Source organism: Heptranchias perlo, chromosome 6 (assembly GCF_035084215.1).
Source record: "Heptranchias perlo isolate sHepPer1 chromosome 6, sHepPer1.hap1, whole genome shotgun sequence".
NCBI lineage: Eukaryota > Metazoa > Chordata > Chondrichthyes > Hexanchiformes > Hexanchidae > Heptranchias > Heptranchias perlo.
The window spans coordinates 6,452,632-6,473,799 of record NC_090330.1 but is presented as its reverse complement, the minus strand read 5'-3'; the positions used below and the strand labels follow the sequence as shown (position 1 = coordinate 6,473,799).

The 21,168-nt window shown below is 44.1% G+C and overlaps 2 long non-coding RNA genes across 2 annotated transcripts in view; both read left to right on the top strand.

Annotated features, from left to right (window-relative positions):
• LOC137322441 (uncharacterized) overlaps positions 1-13,770 on the top strand; it is a 35,765-nt gene extending 21,995 nt beyond the window's left edge. The window contains exon 3 of the long non-coding RNA XR_010963122.1: positions 13,602-13,770. This is a non-coding gene — a long non-coding RNA (uncharacterized lncRNA). The remainder of the gene's footprint in view (positions 1-13,601) is intronic.
• Positions 13,771-13,896: 126 nt separating this feature from the next.
• LOC137322440 (uncharacterized) lies at positions 13,897-19,829 on the top strand. Its single transcript, XR_010963121.1, has 3 exons — positions 13,897-13,964; positions 15,192-15,304; positions 19,243-19,829. It is a non-coding gene; the product is annotated as an uncharacterized lncRNA (long non-coding RNA).
• Positions 19,830-21,168: the final 1,339 nt, after the last annotated feature.

The following is a 21,168-nucleotide window of genomic DNA, read 5'->3' as shown; positions in this document are numbered from 1 at the left end:
GCAGTCTGAATTTTCCAGTTGCCCCACAGTTTTTTTGCTCCTTCTGTACTTTTCCCAGCTGCTCCCATGAACCGTTTTTTCCCGTCTCCACGCAGACTGAAAGAGCGCACCGAGTAAAGATCCAGAAAGAATGAATAAAGAAATATCTTCCGAGCTCTTACAACAACAACAACTTGCATTTATATAGCGCTTTTAACGTAGTAAAATGTCCCAAGGCGCTCCGCAGGAGCGATTATCAAACACAAATTTGACACCGAGCCACATAAGGAGATGTTAGGGCTAGTAAAGAGGTAGGTCTCAAGGGGTGTCTTAAAGGAGGAGAGGGAGGTAGAGAGGCGGAGAGGTTTAGGGAGGGAATTCTTTACCCTTCTTTACCCCAAAATAGAGGATTCCCTGTACATACAGTCCATGCAATATTGAGTTTCTTGTCTGCCCCACTATATTGATTAAATGGGGTTATTTTGACTTTGGGTGATAGTGTAAAATGGATCAGGGGCCCGTTATACATCTCCCGGTTTTCATTTACGTTGAAGTCAATTGAAATGAAAATGGGGAGAGGTGTTTAGTGGGCGGCTGGTCTGACTTCACCTGATTTCACACTATTGCCCAAAGTCAAAATTGCCCCCAATATCTAGGGAGAGAGAGGAATAGTTGGACCCCCCCAAACTCCTTAAAATGTAACATCCCCTCGTCTAAAAACAAAGTTCACAAACAGCGCAGAGAGAAAATCATAGCATCCTACAGCACAGAACGAGGCCGTTCGGCCCATCGTGCCTGTGCAAGCTCTTTGAAAGAGCTATCCAAATTAGTCCCACTCCCCTGCTCTTTCCCCACAGCCCTGCAAATAGTTCCTTTTTCATTAAAGTGTAATGATTCAAATGGTTCAAAAAGGGATTGCTGAGATAGATAATGAATAATTCACAATGTGAAGAAAAATCTAATTTAAGGTTTTACCGGAACCCCAATCCGTTGGGAAGGGGAAAAATCAGAAAAAGGTCCCGCTCCTGATTGCTGTATGTAGTAATCCCTGCTGGAAATTGCATGTTATGGACATCAGATGAGGTCAAGGACAGACTGAGACGCAATGACTCCTGTGTTTGAATGGCCTGTTGACGTTCTGATCTAGGCTTGCACATAAAGAATGTCCACTTAGTTAACAGCAAGCTGCCGGTAATGGTGGAATGACCTTACCACCAGCCTCGTACGAAGAGGGATGGGGGAAGAATGGGGGGAAGGAAGGAAACCAAAAAAGAAATAGACAGTGAGCCAGATATTTTCACCTCAATTGTGAAATTGAGTAGGACACCGAAGGGTGCGACATTTTTTTTCCTTCTATTAAGGACGAGCACCTGAAGCCCAGATCGGTTTCAATGGCAATTTAGATGGGCAAGTGCTTTAGAAAGCAAAACCATCCTTTTGCTTTGTGCTTCGGTGCCTACATTTGGTTGAAATTTAATGATACATGTCTATGGTAAACTTGCAACCCATCTCAAAAGCTGCTACACTTGACCGAGAAGTGTGATAGTACAGTACCACCAGCTTAAATTTAGCTACGCAGAAACTATAAACAGTCCCATTATCTATTTCACAGTTTGAAGGAGGAGTCCTCCCAAAGTCGGTGAACAACTGCCCTCCCTTTACAGGGTGGCACATTCATACCAACATACCAAAATGATGGGCAGGAAAAGACCAGCTGGTCGATCAAGCCAGCCCCACACTCATGATGGCTGGAGCATCATGACCCATCCTGCAGTACTGAGGGAGTGCTGCACTGTCGGTGGTGCCATCTCTTGGATGAGATGTTAAACCGAGGTTCCGTCTGCCGTCTCAGGTGGACATAAAAAAATCCCACTGCACCATTTGAAGAAGAACAGGGGAGTTTTCCCGATATCCTTTTTAAAAATTTGTTCGTTCATGGGATGTGGGCGTCGCCGGCAATGCCGGCATATATTGCCCATCCCTAATCACCCTTGAGAAGGTGGTGGTGAGCCGCCTTCTTGAACCACTGCAGTCCGTGCGGTGAAGGTTCTCCCACAGTGCTGTTAGGAAGGGAGTTCCAGGATTTTGACCCAGCGACCATGAAGGAACGGCGATATATTTCCAAGTCGGGATGGTGTGTGACTTGGAGGGGAACGTGCAGGTGGTGTTGTTCCCATGTACCTGCTGCTCTTGTCCTTCTAGGTGGTAGAGGTCGCGGGTTTGGGAGGTGCTGTCGAAGAAGCCTTGGCGAGTTGCTGCAGTGCATCCTGTGGATGGTACACACTGCAGCCACAGTGCGCCGGTGGTGAAGGGAGTGAATGTTTAGGGTGGTGGATGGGGCGCCAATCAAGCGGGCTGCTTTGTCCTGGATGGTGTCGAGCTTCTTGAGTGTTGTTGGAGCTGCACTCATCCAGGCAAGTGGAGAGTATTCCATCACACTCCTGACTTGTGCCTTGTAGATGGTGGAAAGGCTTTGGGGAGTCAGGAGGTGAGTCACTCGCCACAGAATACCCAGCCTTTGACCTGCTCTTGTAGCCACAGTATTTATATGGCTGGTCCAGTTAAGTTTCTGGTCAATGGTGACCCCCAGGATGTTGATGGTGGGGGATTCGGCAATGGTAATGCCGTTGAATGTCAAGGGGAGGTGGTTAGACTCTCTCTTGTTGGAGATGGTCATTGCCTGGCACTTGTCTGGCGCGAATGTTACTTGCCACTTATCAGTCCAAGCCTGGATGTTGTCCAGGTCTTGCTGCATGCGGGCTCGGACTGCTTCATTATTTGAGGGGTTGCGAATGGAACTGAACACTGTGCAATCATCAGCGCACATCCCCATTTCTGACCTTATGATGGAGGGAAGGTCATTGATGAAGCAGCTGAAGATGGTTGGGCCGAGGACACTGCCCTGAGGAACTCCTGCAGCAATGTCCTGAGGCTGAGATGATTGGCCTCCAACAACCACAACCATCTTCCTTTGTGCTCAGTATGACTGCAGCCACTGGAGAGTTTTCCCCCTGATTCCAATTTTACTAGGGCTTCAATGTTACTCGGACTCCTTGGTGCCACACTCGGTCAAATGCTACCTTGATGTCCAGGGCAGTCACTCTCACCTCACCTCTGGAATTCAGCTCTTTTGTCCTGAACAATACTTATCCCTTAACCAGTATCGCTAAACTAGATCATCTCGTGATTTTTCTCACTGAAGCTCAAATTAGCTGCCGGGTTTCCTACACTGCAACAGTGACTATTCTTAAAAAATACCTCATTGGCTGTAAAGCGCTTTGGGACGTCCTGAGGTTGTGAAAGGTACTATATGAGTGCAAGTTGTTTCTTTTTTTAATCTATCTTTTTTTTCTGGCGACATGAGGAAGCATTATTTTAATGCAGCGAGTTGTTACGATCTGGAATGCACTGCCTGAAAGGGCGGTGGAAGCAGATTCAATAGTGACTTTCAAAAGGGAATTGGATAAATACTTGAAGGAAAAAAATTTACAGGGCTATGGGGAAAGAGCAGGGGAATGGGACTAATTGGATAGCTCTTTCGAAGAGCCGGCACAGGCACGATGGGCTGAATGGCCTCCTCCTGTGCTGTATCATTCTATGATACTATGATTGTTGATATACGGGGTAACGTTTTCTCTTTAATTTATTATTTTCATTAGATAGATTCCTGATTAACAAGGGAGTCAAAGGTTATTGTAGGTAGACAAGGTCACAATCAGATCAGCCATGATCTTATCAAATGGCAGAGCAGGCTCGAGGGGCCGAATGGCCAACTCCTGCTCTTCATTCTTATGTTCGTAAATAACTTGGGATAAGAGGAAAGTTGCCATCATTTGCTGAGCTACAAATGAAGCTGTAAATGGGTACAAATAGCATTTGTACTATAGCAGTATGGACAGTAATTTCTGCCCTAGTGACTGAGGCAAAAGTCTGTGCCTGTGTCGCGGTGTACAGTACTGCAACACCAGCTCACTGCAGACAGTGAGGGCATGGTTTTGAAAAACAGCCACGTGGATTGCAAATAAATTGAAGTGAATCGAGCAGGGGAGGGGGTTATTTTGTTACAGTTAAACACGCAGGATAAAGTTATTTTCTTCCACGAAAGAAAGCTGTGATTATCACTTCAAGTTAACGAACTTGGCAGAGCTAAAGGTGAGGGTGCATCTTTTTCATTATGTGGACATCCAGTGTGTAGAGCTGGCTGTGTATCGCTGCAGTACGGCCTGTGAGCATGGGTTGTGCCTTGTAGGGAAGGGTGAGGTTTGACTGGGTGCGATCTGCATGGGCGGGATATAGCGTTGGATATGGATATAGTGTGGTGTATCCCCTGTCCATGTTATACAATGGTGTGCACTGGGCACGATGTGTTGGATGCGTGCAGTGAGTAAAGAAATCTCCCCTAACCTTAACCATCACATCCTTAGTGATCAAATGCTCGATGGGACATAATTTGCTACTGCAACTGGGGAGAGAGGGGAATACTGTCTCGATTTCAAAAGTCCCACGGAGTTGTGAAGATCTAAGGATAGATGAATTTTACTTGATAACCTTTGAGGGATCAAAAGCAGAACTTTCTCTCAGGAGGGCCGGAGACCATGATAGGGTCGATATGGACGGTCTGTGTGGACGGAATGATTTTTTTCTCAGTCCCGTGCTCCCTTATGCTCTTTTGTTACATTGATTTAATAGAGGTATTCAAAATGATGAGGGGTTTAATTGAGTAAATAAGAAGAAATTGTTTCCACTGGCAGAAGGATCAGTAACCAGAGGACACAGATTTAAGATAATTGGCAAAAGAACCAGACTGGAGATGAGGAGAATTTTCTTTTACGCAGCAAGTTGTTATTTGGAATGTGCTGCTTGAAAGGGCGGTGGAATCAGATTCAATAGGAACTTTCATAGAATCATAGAATCATAGAAGTTTACAAGATGGAAACAGGCCCTTCGGCCCAACATGTCCATGTCGCCCAGTTTATACCACTAAGCTAGTCCCAATTGCCTGCACTTGGCCCATATCCCTCTATACCCATCTTACCCATGTAACTGTCCAAATGCTTTTTAAAAGACAAAATTGTACCCGCCTCTACTACTGCCTCTGGCAGCTCGTTCCAGACACTCACCACCCTTTGAGTGAAAAATTGCCCCTCTGGACCCTTTTGTATCTCTCCCCTCTCACCTTAAATCTATGTCCCCTCGTTATAGACTCCCCCATCTTTGGGAAAAGATTTTGACTATCTACCTTATCTATGCCCCTCATTATTTTATAGACTTCTATAAGATCACCCCTAAACCTCCTACTCTCCAGGGAAAAAAGTCTCAGTCTATCCAACCTCTCCCTGTAAGTCAAACCATCAAGTCCCGGTAGCATCCTAGTAAATCTTTTCTGCACTCTTTCTAGTTTAATAATATCCTTTCTATAATAGGGTGACCAGAACTGTACACAGTATTCCAAGTTGTACAACTTCAACAAGACATCCCAACTCCTGTATTCAATGTTCTGACCAAAAGGGAATTGGTTGAATACTTGAAAAGGAAAAAAATCTGCAGGGATAGAGAGAAAGAGCGGGGGAGTGGGACAGATTGGATAGCTCTTTCAAAGAGCTGGCACAGGCACGATGGGTGGAATTGCCTCGTTCGATGCTATATGATTCTATAACTCTATGATATCTTACTCTGCATTTTCATATTGTGGCATCTAGATAATTGTCATTTGGTTTGGTATTACCCATGGACTCTGACTACATGCGACCAACTATTACCTCCAAATGACTCTGTTGGTTAAGGTGCTTTCCAAAAAGCAACTATTCTTTTAATGAGTGCCCGAGATAGCTAGCAAGAGGTCATTTGCAATATGTGCTATATAGATCTGACTGAAACATCAAAAGGGTGAGAATTCTTTTTCACACTTTTTTGTTCACATGGATGGGTATAATTAAAGATGAGCATTTAATCAGTCCTTTTTCTTTAGACAAGAAACATTTTGTTTCTGTTGTAATTATTTGCAGTTTGTGTATTTTTCCTTGAGCACAAAATCCAGGCTGATACTCCGAGCGCAGTACGGAGGGAGGTGCTGCACTGTCGGAGGCGCCGTCTTTCGGATGAGATGTTAAACCGAAGCTCCGTCTGCCCTCTCGGGTGGATGTAAAAGATCCCGTGGTACTATTGCAAAGACGAGCAGGGGAGTTCTCCCCGGTGTCCTGGTCAATATTTATCCCTCAATGATCATTACAAAGTAACAAAGCTGGAAGTGGAAGGCAGAAAAGTAGTAAGTGAAATTGGAAGGCAGTGGAAACAAAGGCCAGCAGCAAATAAGATCAAAATAGGAAAAAATGTTAAAAAGGCAAAATTAAAGGCACTTTATCTGAATGCACCCAGCATTCGCAACAAGGTGGATGAATTGACGACACAAATAGAAGTAAATGGGTATGATCTAATTGCCATTACGGAGACGTGGTGGCTGCAGGGTGACCAAGCCTGGGAACTGAATATTCAAGGATATTCGACATTTAGGAAGGACAGGTAAAAAGGAAAAGGAGGTGGGGTAACGCTGTTAATAAAGGATGAGATCAGTACAATAGTGAGAAAGGATCTTGGCTCAGAAGATCAAGATGTAGGATCAGTTTGGGTGGAGCTACGAAACAGCAAGGGGCAGAAAGCATTGGTGGGAGTTGTCTATAGGTCACCAAACAGTTGTGGTAATGCAGGGCACGGTATAAAGCAGGAAATTAGAAGTGCATGTAACAAGGGTAATACAGTAATCATGGTGGACTTTAATCTACAGATAGATTGGGCAAACCAAATAAGCACTAATACTGTGGAGGACGAATTCCTGGAATGTATACGAGATGGTTTTCTAGATCAGTATGTTGAGGAACCAACCAGGGAACAGGCTACTTTAGATCCAGTATTGTGCAATTAGAAAAGGTTAATTAATAATCTTGTTATAAAGGAGCCCTTAGGGAAGAGTGACCATAATATGATAGAATTCTTCATTAAGTTTGAAAGTGATGTAGTTCAATCCGAAACTAGGGTCTTAAATCTAAATAAAGGAAACTACGAAGGTATGAGGCGCAAGTTGGCTGTGATTGATTGGGGAACTACAATAAAAGGTATGATGGTAGACAGGCAATGGCTAGCATTTAAAGAATTAATACATAATTTGCAACAAATAGATATTCCTTTAAGGCACAAAAACCCATCAGGAAAAGTGGACCAACCATGGCTAACAAGAGAAATTAAAGATAGTATTAGATCAAAGGAAGAAAGTTGCCTGAAAAAGCCTGAGGATTGGGAGCATTTTAGAATTCAGCAAAGGAGAACCAAGAATTTGATAAAGAAAGGGAAAATAGAATATGAGAGTAAACTAGCGAGAAACATAAAAACAGACTGTAAAAGCTTCTATAGGTATGTAAAAAGGAAAAGACTGGCGATGGTAAATGTGGGGCCCTTACAGACAGAGACGGGAGAATTTATAATGGGGAATAAGGAGATGGAAGAGAAATTAAACAAATACTTTGTGTCTGTCTTCACGGAAGGAGACACATAAAACCTCCCAGAAATATTAGAGAACCAAGGGACTGGCGAGAATGAGGAACTGAAAGAAATTAGAATTAGTTAAAAAAAAAGTACTAGAAAAATTAATGGGACTGAAAGTCGATAAATCCCAAGGACCTGATGATCTACATCCCAGGGTTTTGAAAGAGGTGGCCATAGAGATAGCGGCTGCATTGGTTGTCATCTTCCAAAATGGTTCCTGCAGATTGGAGGGTAGCAAATGTAACCCCACTATTTAAGAAAGGAGGGAGAGAGAAAACAGGGAACTACAGACCTGTTAGCCTGACATCAGTAGTAGGGAAAATGCTAGAATTTATTATAAAGGATGTGATAACAGAACACTTAGAAAATAATAATAGGATTTGGCAGAGTCAACATGGATTTATGAAAAGGAAATCATGTTTGACAAAACTATTAGAGTTCTTTGAGGATGTAACTAGTAGAATAGATAAGGGGGAACCAGTGGATGTGGTGTATTTGGATTTTCAGAAGGCTTTTGATAAGGTCCCACACAGGAGGTTGGTGAACAAAGTTAGAGCACATGGAATTGGGGGTAATATACTGGCATGGATTGAGAATTGGTTAACAGACAGAAAACAGGGAGTAGGAATAAACGGGTTTTTTTCAGGTTGGCAGACTGTGACTAGTGGGGTACCGCAGGGATCGGTGCTTGGGCCTCAGCTATTCACAATCTATATCAATGATTCGGATGAGGGGACCAAATGTAATATTTGCAAGTTTGCTGATGACACAAAACTAGGTGGGAATGTGAGTTGTGAGGAGGATGCAAAGAGGCTTCAAGGGGATATAGGCAGGTTAAGTGAGTGGGCAAGAACATGGCAGATGGAATATAATGTGGAAAAATGTGACGTTATCCACTTTGGTAGAACTAACAGAAATGCAGAGTATTTTTAAATGGTGAGAGATTGGGAAATGTTGACGTTTAAAGGGACCTGGGTGTCCTTGTACATGAGTCACTGAAAGCTAACATGCAGGTGCAGCAAGCAATTAGGAAGGGGAATGGTATATTGGCCTTTATTACAAGAGGATTTGAGTACAGGAGTAAAGATGTCTTACTGCAATTATGTAGGGCCTTGTTGAGACCACACCTCGAGTATTGTGTACAATTTTGGTCTCCTTACCTAAGAAAGGATATACTTGCCATAGCTGGTGAGTGTTTCTTTTTCTGTTGAGTGTCTTTTAAGGCTTAAGGCTTAATTTATTTTTGATAAGGTTAGTAAACAATCGAATAATTCGAGGCCTGGCAGGGCAGCTCACACCCTGTGCCATGTGGGAACTCCAGGATGCTTCCCGTGTCCTGGACAACCACAGGTGCAGGAAGTGTTGTCAGCTGGAGGAGCTCGAGCTCCGGATTTCGGAGCTTGAGCAACAGCTGGCGTCACTGCAGTGCATCCGCGAGGCTGAGAGCTACGTGGATAGCACGTTTCAGGAGGTGGTCACCCCACAGCTTTAGGGAGTGCAGACAGAGAGGGACTGGGTGACCGCCAGACAGACAAGGAGGACCAGGCACGTAGTGCAGAAGTCCCCTGAGTGCATCTCACTCTGTAACCAGTATTACTGGTGAGGGAGGGGATTCCTCTGTGGAGCGCAGCCAGAGCCAAGTCCACAGCACCATGGATAGCTCAGCTGTACGGGGAGGGGGGGGGGGAAGGAGAAAGGTCAGGAGAGCAATAGTGATGGGGGATTCTATAGTTAGGGGAGCAGACAGGCGTTTCTGCGGCTGCAGACATGATTCCAGGATGGTATGTTGCCTCCCTGGTGCCAGGGTCAAGGATGTCACTGAGCGGCTGCAGAACATTCTGGGAGGTGGGGGGAGGGTGAACAGCCAGAGGTCGTGGTCCATATTGGCACCAACGACACAGGTAGAAAAAGGGATGAGGTTCTGCAGGCAGAGTTTAAGGAGTTAGGAAAGAGATTAAGAAGCAGGACCTCAAAAGTAGTAATCTCTGGATTACTCCTGGTGTCACGCGCTAGTGAGCATGGAAATAGGAGGATAGAGCAGATGAATGTGTGGCTGGAGAGATGGTGCGGGAGGGAGGGCTTTAGATTCCTGGGGCACTGGGACCAGTTCTGGGGAAGGTGGGACCTGTACAGGTCGGACGGGTTGCACCTCAACGGAGCTGGGACCAATGTCCTCGCGGGGAGGTTCGCTGGTGCTGTGTGGGGGTGGGTTTAAACTAATTTGGCAGGGGGATGGGCACCAGGATGTAGCAATGGAAAGGAGAAACAAAGGGCACAAAGAATCGGGGGAGAAAAATAGCACTAGAGCAAGTAATAGTACAGTATTAGGTGGGATCAGATTACGAGAGAGTAAAAGAAAGTCTAAGACTGGTTTGCAGTGCATGTGTGCAAACGCTCAAAGTGTGGTAAACAAGGTTGGTGAGCTGCAGGCGCAAATAGCCACATGGGAATACGATGTCATGGTGATAACGGAGACCTGGCACAAAAAAGGGCAGGATTGGGTACTAAATATTCCTGGATACAAGGTGTTCAGGAAAGATAGGGAAGGAAACAAAGGAGGGGGAGTGACAGTATTGATTAAGGAGAATATTGCAGCACTGGAGAGAGAGGATGTCCTGGAGGGGTCAAGGACAGAATCTATTTGGTTAGAGTTAAGAAATAAAAGTGGTGCCATTACACTACTGGGTGTATTCTATAGGTCACCAACTAGTGGGAAGGATATAGAGGAGCAAATTTGCAGGGAAATTACAGAGAGGTACAAAAGCCATAGAGTAGTGATAACTGGGAACTTCAACTGTCCTAATATAGACTGGGATAACAATAATAATATAAGGGGCAAAGAGGGGGAGGAATTTTTGAAATGTGTCCAGGATAACTTTCTTAACCACTACGTTTCCAGCCCAACGAGGAAGGAGGCATTGCTGGACTTGGTTCTAGGGAATGAGGTGGGCCAAGTGGAGCAAGTGTCAGTGGGGGAGCGTTCAGGGAGCAGCGATCATTGTATCATAAGGTTTAGAATAGCTATGGAAAAGGACATGGACCACTCTAAAGTAAAAATACTCAATTGGAGGAGGGCCAGTTTCAATGGGATGAGAACAGATCTGGCCCAGGTAAATTGGAATCAAAGATTGGCAGGCAAAATCGTAATTGAACAGTGGGCAGACATTAAGGAGGAGGTGGTTCAGGTACAGTCTAGGCACATTCCCACGAGGCAGAAAGGTAGGGCAACTAAAGCTAGAGCTCCCTGTATGACAAAGGAGATAGAGAGTAAGATGAAACAGAAAAGAGCGGTGTATGTCAGATGTCAGGTTGATAACACAAGTGAGAACCCAAGCAGAATACAGAAAGTTCAGAGGGGGAAGTGAAAAAGGAAATAAGAGGGGCAAGGAGAATATGATAATAGACTGGTGAATAACATAAAATGGAATCCAAAAGACTTCTGCAGGCATGTAAACAGAAATCGGATAGTAAGAGGAGGGGTGGGGGCCGATTAGGGATCATAAAGGAGTTCTACTCATGGAGGCAGAGGGGTTGGCTGAGGTACTAAATGAATACTTTGCATCTGTCTTTACCAAGGAAGAAGATGCTCCCACAGACTCAGTAAAGGAAGATACAGTTGAGATACTGGATGAGCTAAAAATTGATAAAGAAGAGGTACTTGAAAGGCTGGCTGAACTTAAAGAGATAAGTCACCTGGTCCGGATGGGATGCATCCTAGGCTGCTGAGGGAAGTAAGGGTGGAAATTGCAGAGGTTCCAAACATCTGTAGATACAGGGGTGGTGCCAGAGGACTAGAGAATTGCAAATGTTACACCCTTGTTCAAAAAAGGGTGTAAGGATAAACCCAGCAACTACAGGCCAGTCAGTTTAACCTCGGTGGTGGCGAAACTTTTAGAAACGATAATCCGGGACAGAATTAACAGGGTGGATTGTTTAGGGAAAGCCAACACGGATTTGTTAAAGGTAAATCGTGTTTAACTAACCTGATAGAGTTTTTTGATGAGGTAACAGAGAGGGTTGATGAGGGCAATGCAGTTGATGTGGTGTATATGGATTTTCAAAAGGCATTTGATAAAGTGCCGCACGGTAGGCCTATCATCAAGATTGTGGCTCATGGAATAAAGGGGGCAGTAGCAACATGGATACAGAATTGGATAAGTGACAGGAAACAGACAGTAGTGGTGAATGGTTGTTTTTCGGACTGGAGGGAGGTGTACAGTGGTGTTCCCCAGGGGTCAGTGCTGGGACCACTGCTTTTCTTGATATATATTAATAACTTGGATTTGGGTGTACAGGGCACAATTTCAAAATTTGCAGATGACACAAAACTTGGAACGGTAGTAAACAGTGAGGAGGATAGTGATAGACTTCAAGAGGATATAGACAGGCTGGTGGCAGGGGCTGACACGTGACAGATGAAATTTAACGTGGAAAAATGCGAAGTGATACATTTCGGAAGGAAGAATGAGAAGAGGCAATATAAACTAGAGGGCACAGCTCTAGAAGGGATACAGGAACAGAGAGATCTGGGGGTATATGTGCACAAATCGTTGAAGGTAGCAGGACAGGTTGAGAAAGCGGTTAAAAAAGCATACAGGATTCTGGGCTTTATAAATAGAGGCATAGAGTACAAAAGTATGGAAGTCATGATGAACCTTTATAAAACACTGGCTCGGCCACAACTGAAGTATTGTGTCCAGTTCTGGGCACCGTACTTTAGGAAAGATGTGAAGGCCTTAGAGAGGGTGCAGAAGAGATCTACTAGAATGATTCCAGGGATGAGGGACTTTAGTTACGTGGATAGACTGGAGAAGCTGGGGTTGTTCTCCTTGGAACAGAGAAGGTTGCCAGGAAATTTGATCGAGGTATTTAAAATCATGAAGGGTCTAGACAGAGGAGATAGAGAGAAACTGTTCCCTTTGGCGGAAGGGTCAAGGACCAGAGGACATAGATTTAAGGTGATTGGCAAAAGAACCAAAGGTGACATGAGGAAAAACTTTTTTACACAGCGAGTGGTTAAGATCTGGAAAGCACTGCCCGAGGGGGTGGTGGAGGCAGATTCAATCATGGCCTTCAAAAGGGAACTGGATAAGTACTTGAAAGACAAAAATTTGCAGGGCTACGGGGAAAGGGCGGGGGAGTGGGATTAGCTGAATTGCTTTGCATCGAGCCCGCACGGACTCGATGGGCTGAATGGCCTCCTTCTGTGCTGTAACCTTTCTATGATTCTATGATTCCATGACAGGGAGTGCAACGAAGGTTCACAAGACTGATTCCTGGGACGGCGGGATTGTCGCATGAGGAGAGATTGAGTAGACTAGGCCCGTATTCTCTAGAGTTTAGAAGAATGAGAGGTGATCTCATTGAAACATACAAAATTTTTATAGGGCTCGGCAGGGTAGATGCAGGGAAGATGTTTCCCTTGGCTGGGGAGTCTAGAACCAGGGGTCACAGTCTCAGAATAAGGGGTAGGCCATTCAGGACTGAGATTAGGAGAAATTTCTTCACTGAGGGTGGTGAATCTTTAGAATTCTCTACCCCAGAGGGCTGTGGAGGCTCAGTCATTGAGTACATTCAAAACAGAGATCGATAGATTTCTAGATATTAAAGGCATCAAGGGATTTGGGGATAGTGCAGGAAAATGGCGTTGAGGTAGAAGATCAGCCATGATCTTGTTGAATGGCAGAGCAGGCTCGAGGGGCCAGATGGCCTACTCCTGCTCCTATTTCTTATGTTCTTACTTATCACTAAAAACAGATTATCTGGTCACTTATCTCACTGCTGTTTGTGGGATCTTGCCGTGTGCAAATTGGCTGCCTCAGTTCCTACATTACAATAGTGACTACACTTCAAAAGTGATTAACTGGCGGTAGAGCCCTTTGGAACGTCCTGAGCTCGTGAAAGGTGCTATATAAATGCAAGTTCTATTTTTCTTCTTTAAGATTCTTTGACTGTAAATGAGTGCAGGCACTGGCCTGGTGCCCATTAGCTGCTGCTGTGCGCGCTATATTTGGAAATACTGCTAGTCGATTCAAAGTCCCGTTTCACTCCCTCCCACCCTTCCCCCACACTCCGCACCTTGTCAGGTTACGAATGCAGAGTTTCGGTGTCACAGCACCCCGGGGAAATCACCGCGTCTGTCGGAATGACGGCCACCTTCGCCTGCGAGGCCCACTACAGCGATGGAGGACAAAGCCACATGGACATGTACTGGCACAAAGGTGCGCAGGTCAAACATAGCGTCATGACCTTTTCGGCGGACTCCGATTCCTTGTCTAGTCAAGATGGGCGTTTATACGTTCGCGGCAATCTGTCGAAAGGTTATAGCGTCCTGGTAATAAGCAACCTGACCCTGGGTGACTCTGGAGTGTACGTTTGTGAAGTGTCAGTCTCTCTTCCTCCGCCTCACATAAGTGGATATGGAGAAGGAACCAGGTTGAATGTGCGCGGTGAGTAAAGACAGATACGATTGTGGAACAGACGTGCTTAATGGCACCCTGTGTGGTTTTTTTTTAAAGCTTGTTTTAAATTTTGGTAAATCTTCACCGATATTTTATTGGCAAACCTAAATGAAGGGCCCAGGCCCACGGTGCAACAATGCTGTAAAGAATACACCAACGACAACAAATTACATTTATATAGCAACTTCGCTGTAGAAAAACGTCCCAAAGTGCCTCATAAACTGAACCAAAGATGGAAGATATTAAGAGGAGTGACCAAAAGTTTGATCAAAGAGGCGGGTTTAAAGGAGATTGCTTAGAGGAGGAGAGAGGGGGTTTGACGAGACTGGAGAGTTTAAGGAGGGAATTCCTGAATGGGACCTAAGGCGGCTGAAGGCACTAATCGTGGGGCAAAGTAACAGAGGAATGCACAAGAGGCCAAAGTCAGAGGAACGGGTCAGAGGAGGTTACAGAGATAGGGAAGGTTGAAGCCACAAAAACGATTTAAACACGAGGATGAGCGTTTTAAATTTGAGGCACTGGGGGACTGGCAGCCAATGTTAGTCAGTGAGGATGGGGGTGATGGGTGAGTGAGTCTTGGTGCAGGTTGGGATATTGGCGGCAGAGCTTTGGATGAGCCAGACGGCCTTTCAGGTGGGATGGTGCTTTGGCTGGTGAGACCCAGACCAAAGAAGTGAAAAAAAGAAAACATGGGAAACACGTGTAAAAAAAAACTTGGCGACGCTAGTCCCAGCATTTAACATTTCTCCTGTGTAACATTTAAAAAGTCCCTTGCGGGTAACAAGAATTTAAGTTACAAGGAAAGATTAAAGAAGTTGAGCTTCTTTCCTTTGGAGACGGCACTGCAGGGTGACCCAACTGGAGTTTTCAAGGTTACAATGAGCGTTGAATAAACAATTGTCCACTCTGGTGATGGACTCAAATACCAGGTGACACAGCTGGTTTAAAAAAAACTGGGAAGTTAGAAGCAAGGCGGGAATTCAGGTAGGACCATTCCAGCCACAAAAAATAAACCGCAATAGAACTGCGGAATAACTTACCAGGGAAGGCTGTTGAAGCGGAAAGGTTCAAGAGGCATTTAGCTGCATTTCTGTGGAGAGAATTGAGGGGTTACAGCGAGGAGGAGGGTAGGCGGGGTTCGACTGTGAGAAAGGCAGGTTTATCGGGCCTAGCGACTTTTCCTGTTCCTAAAATTGTCTTATGATTTATTTTCAGAGTCAAATTCATGTGAGACATTGGAGGCCCCCAATAAGATGTGGCAAGATGTTGTTTTTCCAGCCCTTTTAATTTATAGCTTTGCTGTCACTATTGCGATGATAGCACTTGTTGTAAGTAATCTTTTAAAAAAAATTATTATTGCAATTGTTCATTTATGCAGTGTTGTCAAACATTAATATGTTGCTATCACGGGATACAGTATACATGGTTCAGGGCTCATAACAGAATTGCATAGAATTTACAGCACTAATCGGCCTAACAGGTCCGTGCCGGTGTTTATACTCCACACGAGCCTCCTCCCTCCCTACTTCATCTCATCCTATCAGCGTAACCTTCTATTCCTTTCTCCCTCTTGTGTTTATCCAGTTTCCCCTTAAATGTATCTATGCTATTTGCCTCAACTACTCCATGTGGTAGCGAGTTCCACATTCTCACCACTCTCTGGGTAAAGAAGTTTCTCCGAATTCCCTATTGGGTTTATTAGTGACTATCTTATATTTATGATCCCGAGTTTTAGTCTCCCCTACATCTTCTCTACATCTTACTCTATCGAACCCCTTTGTAATTTTAAAGACCTCTATCAGGTCACCCCTCAGCCTTCTCTTTACGGAGTGATGAAGGGGCTACCCCAATGGCTTAACTGACAAAGCCACCGCCCAGTTTGGAACGGAGCCAGCCAGGCGAAGAAGGGCCCAGATCTGATTCCTGCTCCGTGATGAGTGGAGCTGATTTAAGTCAAGGTGGCAAAAAAATGGTGCTTCAATTGACCCAGTGCCTCCTGGTCTAGGGAGGAAACAAATGAGCCTGGTTGCTATCCAATAACTGGGAAGTGCACTTGTATGAGTGTTGGGTAAGGACACCAATTGGGTTCAGCCAAGAGTTACATCAAAACTACAGCACAGAAACAGGCCATTCGGCCCAACTGGGCTATGCCAGCGTTTAAGCTCCACGCGAGCCTCCTCCCTCCCTGCTACACCTAACCCTATCAGCATGCTCTTCTAATTCTTTCTCCCTCATGTGCCTATCTAGTTTGCCCTTAAAAGCATCTATGCTAGTCGCCTCAACTACTCCATGTGGTAGCGAGTTCCACATTCTTACCACTCTTTGGGTAAAGAAGTTTCTCCTGAATTCCCTGTTGGATTTATTAGCCTGTCCGTACTCACCGTCTACAATAACATCGTGCACTTATATAGCGCCTTCAATGTTACAAAATATCCCAAGGTGGTTCACAGATAGGCACATGGAAAATGGACATGGGAGTTGGAAAGGAAGAGATTAAGAGGGGTTGAAGAGATGGGTCATGAGGAGGTTTTTTAAAAAGAGCAGAGAGACCTGGAGTGGAAAAAGGGGCTTAGGGAAGGAATTCCAGAGAGTAGTAACCAGGCACCTGAAGGCTCTTCCACCAATGACAGAGGAGGGGGGGGGTGGTGGCGGGAGAGGAGGGGATGCACAAGAGGCCAGAGTCGGAGGAATGTATGAATGTGGAGGGAACGTAAAGCTAGAGGAGATTGGAGAGATAGGGTGGGGGGATCAGGCTGTGGAGGGACTTGGCTGATGTCTCATAGCCATTCTCCAGCACGTCGGTAACTTGAAGAAGGGAGAAGAGAAAACTGGGGGGTGGTGAGTAAGCCTCACACAGTGGCTCACAGGCAGCTTTGGGGACCGGTCCAGGCGAGCAACATTAGTATCTGGGTGTACGGCTCTAGCTACCCGGGGCAAAGATGCCCAATGAATTTCTGACCAGCCTTGCCACAGCTTTGCGAGCTTCTGCAATCAGATGTGTTGTTTGTGCCACTTTCGTCTGGTGCCTGGGCTACATAGGGAGTGTGGCACCAGCAGGCAGTAGGGGAATCAGGCTTTGGACAGTCTCTCTTGATCCAATGAATACAACTGCACAATATTTGCTCTCGTGCTTTGCAAGATAATCAGAGTCATTGGATTTCTGTCTTGTAACTCACTGCCAGCTGTCTGTCTGCCCAGCCGTGAGCTTAGGTAAGTGGGTCTGCACGCCAATACTAAATATATATTAAAAAAAACCTATTGCCTAGCGTGTGTCTGTCACACTCCAGAGAGCAAACTTTGTTGCAGATGGAAAACAATCTTAAAAGAAAGAGAAAGCTAATTATTTCACCGTGTCTTCTTCCGTCCTGAAGCCATTCATTTACCAGTTCGTTGTCCTCTGATTGACCTCAGCTACACTTGCCCGGATATGTCTACTTGGACCACTTCCCCATGGAGAATACGTGCGCGATAGCATTAAAGGGACAGGCCCAGATTTCCGCTAAAAATCTCCACCCTGCAGTAGTTCCTAGATCATAGAATCATAGAAAGTACAGATGGAGGCCATTCGGCCCATCGTGTCCGTGCCGGCTGAGAAACGAGCCACCCAGCCTAATCCCAGTTTTCCAGCATTTGGTCCGTAGCCCTGCAGGTCACGGCTCTTCAAGGTGCACATCCGGGTATTTTTTAAATGAGTTGAGAGTTTCTCCCTCTACCACCCTCTCAGGCACTGAGTTCCAGACCCCCACCACCCTCTGGTTGAAATTTTTTTTCCTCATTTCCGCTCTAATCCTTCTACCAATTACTTTAAATCTATGCCCCCTGGTTATTGACCCCTCTGCTAAGGGAAATAGATCTTCCCTATCCACTCTATCTAGGCCCCATATAATTTTGTACACCTCAATCAAATCACCCCACAGCCTTCTCTGTTCCAATGAAAACAACCCCAGCCTATCCAATCTGTCATCATAGCTAAAATTCTCCTGTCCTGGCAACATCCTCGTAAACCTCCTCTGCACCCTCTCTAGTGCAATTACATCCTTCCTGTAACGTGATAACCAGAACTGTACACAGTACTCAAGCTGTGGCCTAACCAGTATTTCATACAGTTCCAGCATAACATCCCAGCTTTTATATTCTACGCCTCGGCTAATATGCCTTCTTAACTACCTTATCTACCTGTCCTGCTACCTTCAGGGATCTGTGGACATGTACTCCGCGGTCCCTCACTTCCTCTACACCTTTCAGTATCCTCCCATTTATTGTGTATTTCCTTGCCTTGTTTGACCTTCCCAAATGCATTACCTCACACTTCTCCGGATTGAACTCCATTTGCCACTTTTTTGCCCATCTGACCAGTCCATTGATATCTGGTAATATCACTCATGAACAATGCCACAGAAGATCTGCTGTTATATATAAAATAAAGCATATGGTATATATAAAATACGATATGGTATATATATAATTTAGTATATATAGCGTATATAACACTCAATATATAGGATATATAAAATACAGTATATGGTATAAAGAATATATAGTATATGATATATAAAATATAGTATATAGTGTATATAAGATACCACATATGGTGCATATAAAATGCAGTATGTTGTATATATAATATATAGTGTGTGGTTATATATAAAATATAATATATGGTGTACACCTAATCCAGTGGGTAGTATATATAGTATCTAGTGTGTATAAAATACAATAGAAATTACAGTATATGTAAAATGCAGTCTACAATATATCTAGAATACAGTATATATAAAATACACAAGAATATATGTTCATGCATAAGATAAAAGATGTACAACTGAAAATGACTTTTGGTGGAAATAGCAGTTGAATGTGTAATGTATGTATATGACATTGCTTTGATCACTGTTTTAGTTAACTTATTAAATTAAGTGTGCTAATGCCTCCATTAAATTAGTAGCCATGATGTGGAGATGCCGGTGATGGACTGGGGTTGACAATTGTAAACAATTTTACAACACCAAGTTATAGTCCAGCAAAGTTATAGTCAAATAAAATTGCTGGACTATAACTTGGAGTTGTAAAATTGTTTACAATTAAATTAGTAGACAGAGGAACATCAGGTAAATACATCTTTAGTATCACTAACTAATGTTTTAAATATATGGACAATATTTATTTTGTTGATATTCATATTTAGTTTAAGCTGATGAGGTAGTTTAATTCACTGAAAGGCAAGGGGCATGATATCACTGATACTGTAATTAAAAATTATTTGTAGATCCTGTTGCATGGTCGCAAAAGTTCGGAGAGCAGACTGAATCCCGAAGAAGCACTCAGGCGCCAAGAAGAATCTCACCTAAATTCATTCAAAGGATGTACAAAGCCTCAGGGTACAGACCAGGCCAGAGAGGCAAACAATCAAGAGTATGAAGACATGGCATTCATCAGAACCATGAGTGAGAAACTGAGATAATACAACACAGAGAGGCAATGCAGTGGTACGAAGTCTACAGTGGTGGCTGTAGGGCCATGTCATCAGCAATGAGTGTTTTTCGCTAATACTTTTGTATATACTTCCAGAAGGAAAACCCCTGTGCAGAATTTCTTTTGAACTTTTTTTGTTATAAGCTGGTAAGTGTTATAGTGATGGCTTTTTTACGTTGGACCTATATTAGTGAGGGGGCCATAATGAACATGCATTACTGTATATAAGAAGCCAAGGTTTGGCAGATCAGTATAGCAAAGGACTAGAATCATACAGCACAGAAGGAGATCAATCGGCTCATCGTGCCTGTGCCGGCTCTTTGAAGGAACTATCTAATTTGTCCCACTCTCCTGCTCTTTCCCCATAGCTCTGCAAATTTTTCCTTTTCAAGTATATATCCAACTCCCTTTTGAAAGTTACTACTGAATTTGCAACCTTTCAGGCAGTGCATTTTCCAGATCATAATAACACGCTGCATAAAAAAATTTCTCCTCATCTCCTCTCTTTTTTTGCCAATTATCTTAAATCTGTGTCCTCTGGTTATCGACCCTCCTGCCAGTGAAAACAATTTCTCCTTATTTGCTCTATCAAGACCTCTCGTAATTTTGAACACCTCTATTAAATCCTCCCTTCACATTCTCTGCTCTAAAGAGAACAATCCCAGCAATCAATGTAACAAAGAAAGAACTTTCATTGATACAGCACCGTTCATGACCTCAGGACGTCCCAATGAAGTACTTTTGAAGGGTAGTCACTGTTGTAATGTAGGGAAAAGCTGCAGCCAATTTGCGCACAGCAAGGTCCCAGAAGCCTAGTCTCTTCACATAACTGAAATGTCTCATCCCTGGACGACTACATTTCATTTTCAAGCAAACACAAGAAAGAGTTGAATCATTGAAGCTTATGAACATTGTGATGTTTCTGGACCAAAGCAAAAAAAAAAGAGTATAATTTCTAAAGCTAATACAGTGCTGGGGTTACGTAGCCAGACCAGAGTTCGGAGGTCATACTAAGGCTTTACAATGAGCTGGTCAGGCCACACGCCTGTGTTCAATTCTGCTACAGAAAATTGTGTACAGGCATCGGAGGAGGTGCAGAGTCGAGCAACAATACTGATTCCAAAGTGTGAAGGAGATAAGATATGAGGAAATATTAGAGAAATGCAAGGTCTGCAGTCCAGAATGATGGTTATAGGGATTATTAGAGGCCTAATTGAGATATATCAAATATTAAAAAAGCAAAGCTAAGGTAAAACCAAGATATTATTTCAAAGTAAACCAGGAAAGTAGGAGGGAAAGACATAAATTTAGAATCAATATTAGGAAGAGCTTCTTTAAACAAAGGGGGAAGAATGTTCCAAGAGGAACATCCTACCAGGAACGATCAGAGAGGGAAAAGCGATGGGAGTACACAGGAACATAGGAACAGGAGTAGGCCATTTGAGCCTGTTCCGCAAAATACACGGGCAGTACACCAAATACAGTTTGATGCTGTAATGGGAGAGTTAGGATACTAGGAGAACAAGCATTAACGGGATAAACGATACTGCCTGTGAGTACGGTCCGTCGTATATATTGTAGAAAAAACGCATTTTTCCACGCGTTTGAGGTCCATGCAGGAGCAAAGTTCCAGAGGGGCACGTCATGGGCAAGATCACCACCAGAGGGTCGGCCATTTAAAAATTCATGAGTTAGTTTAGGAACGTTAAAAGCGATGGAT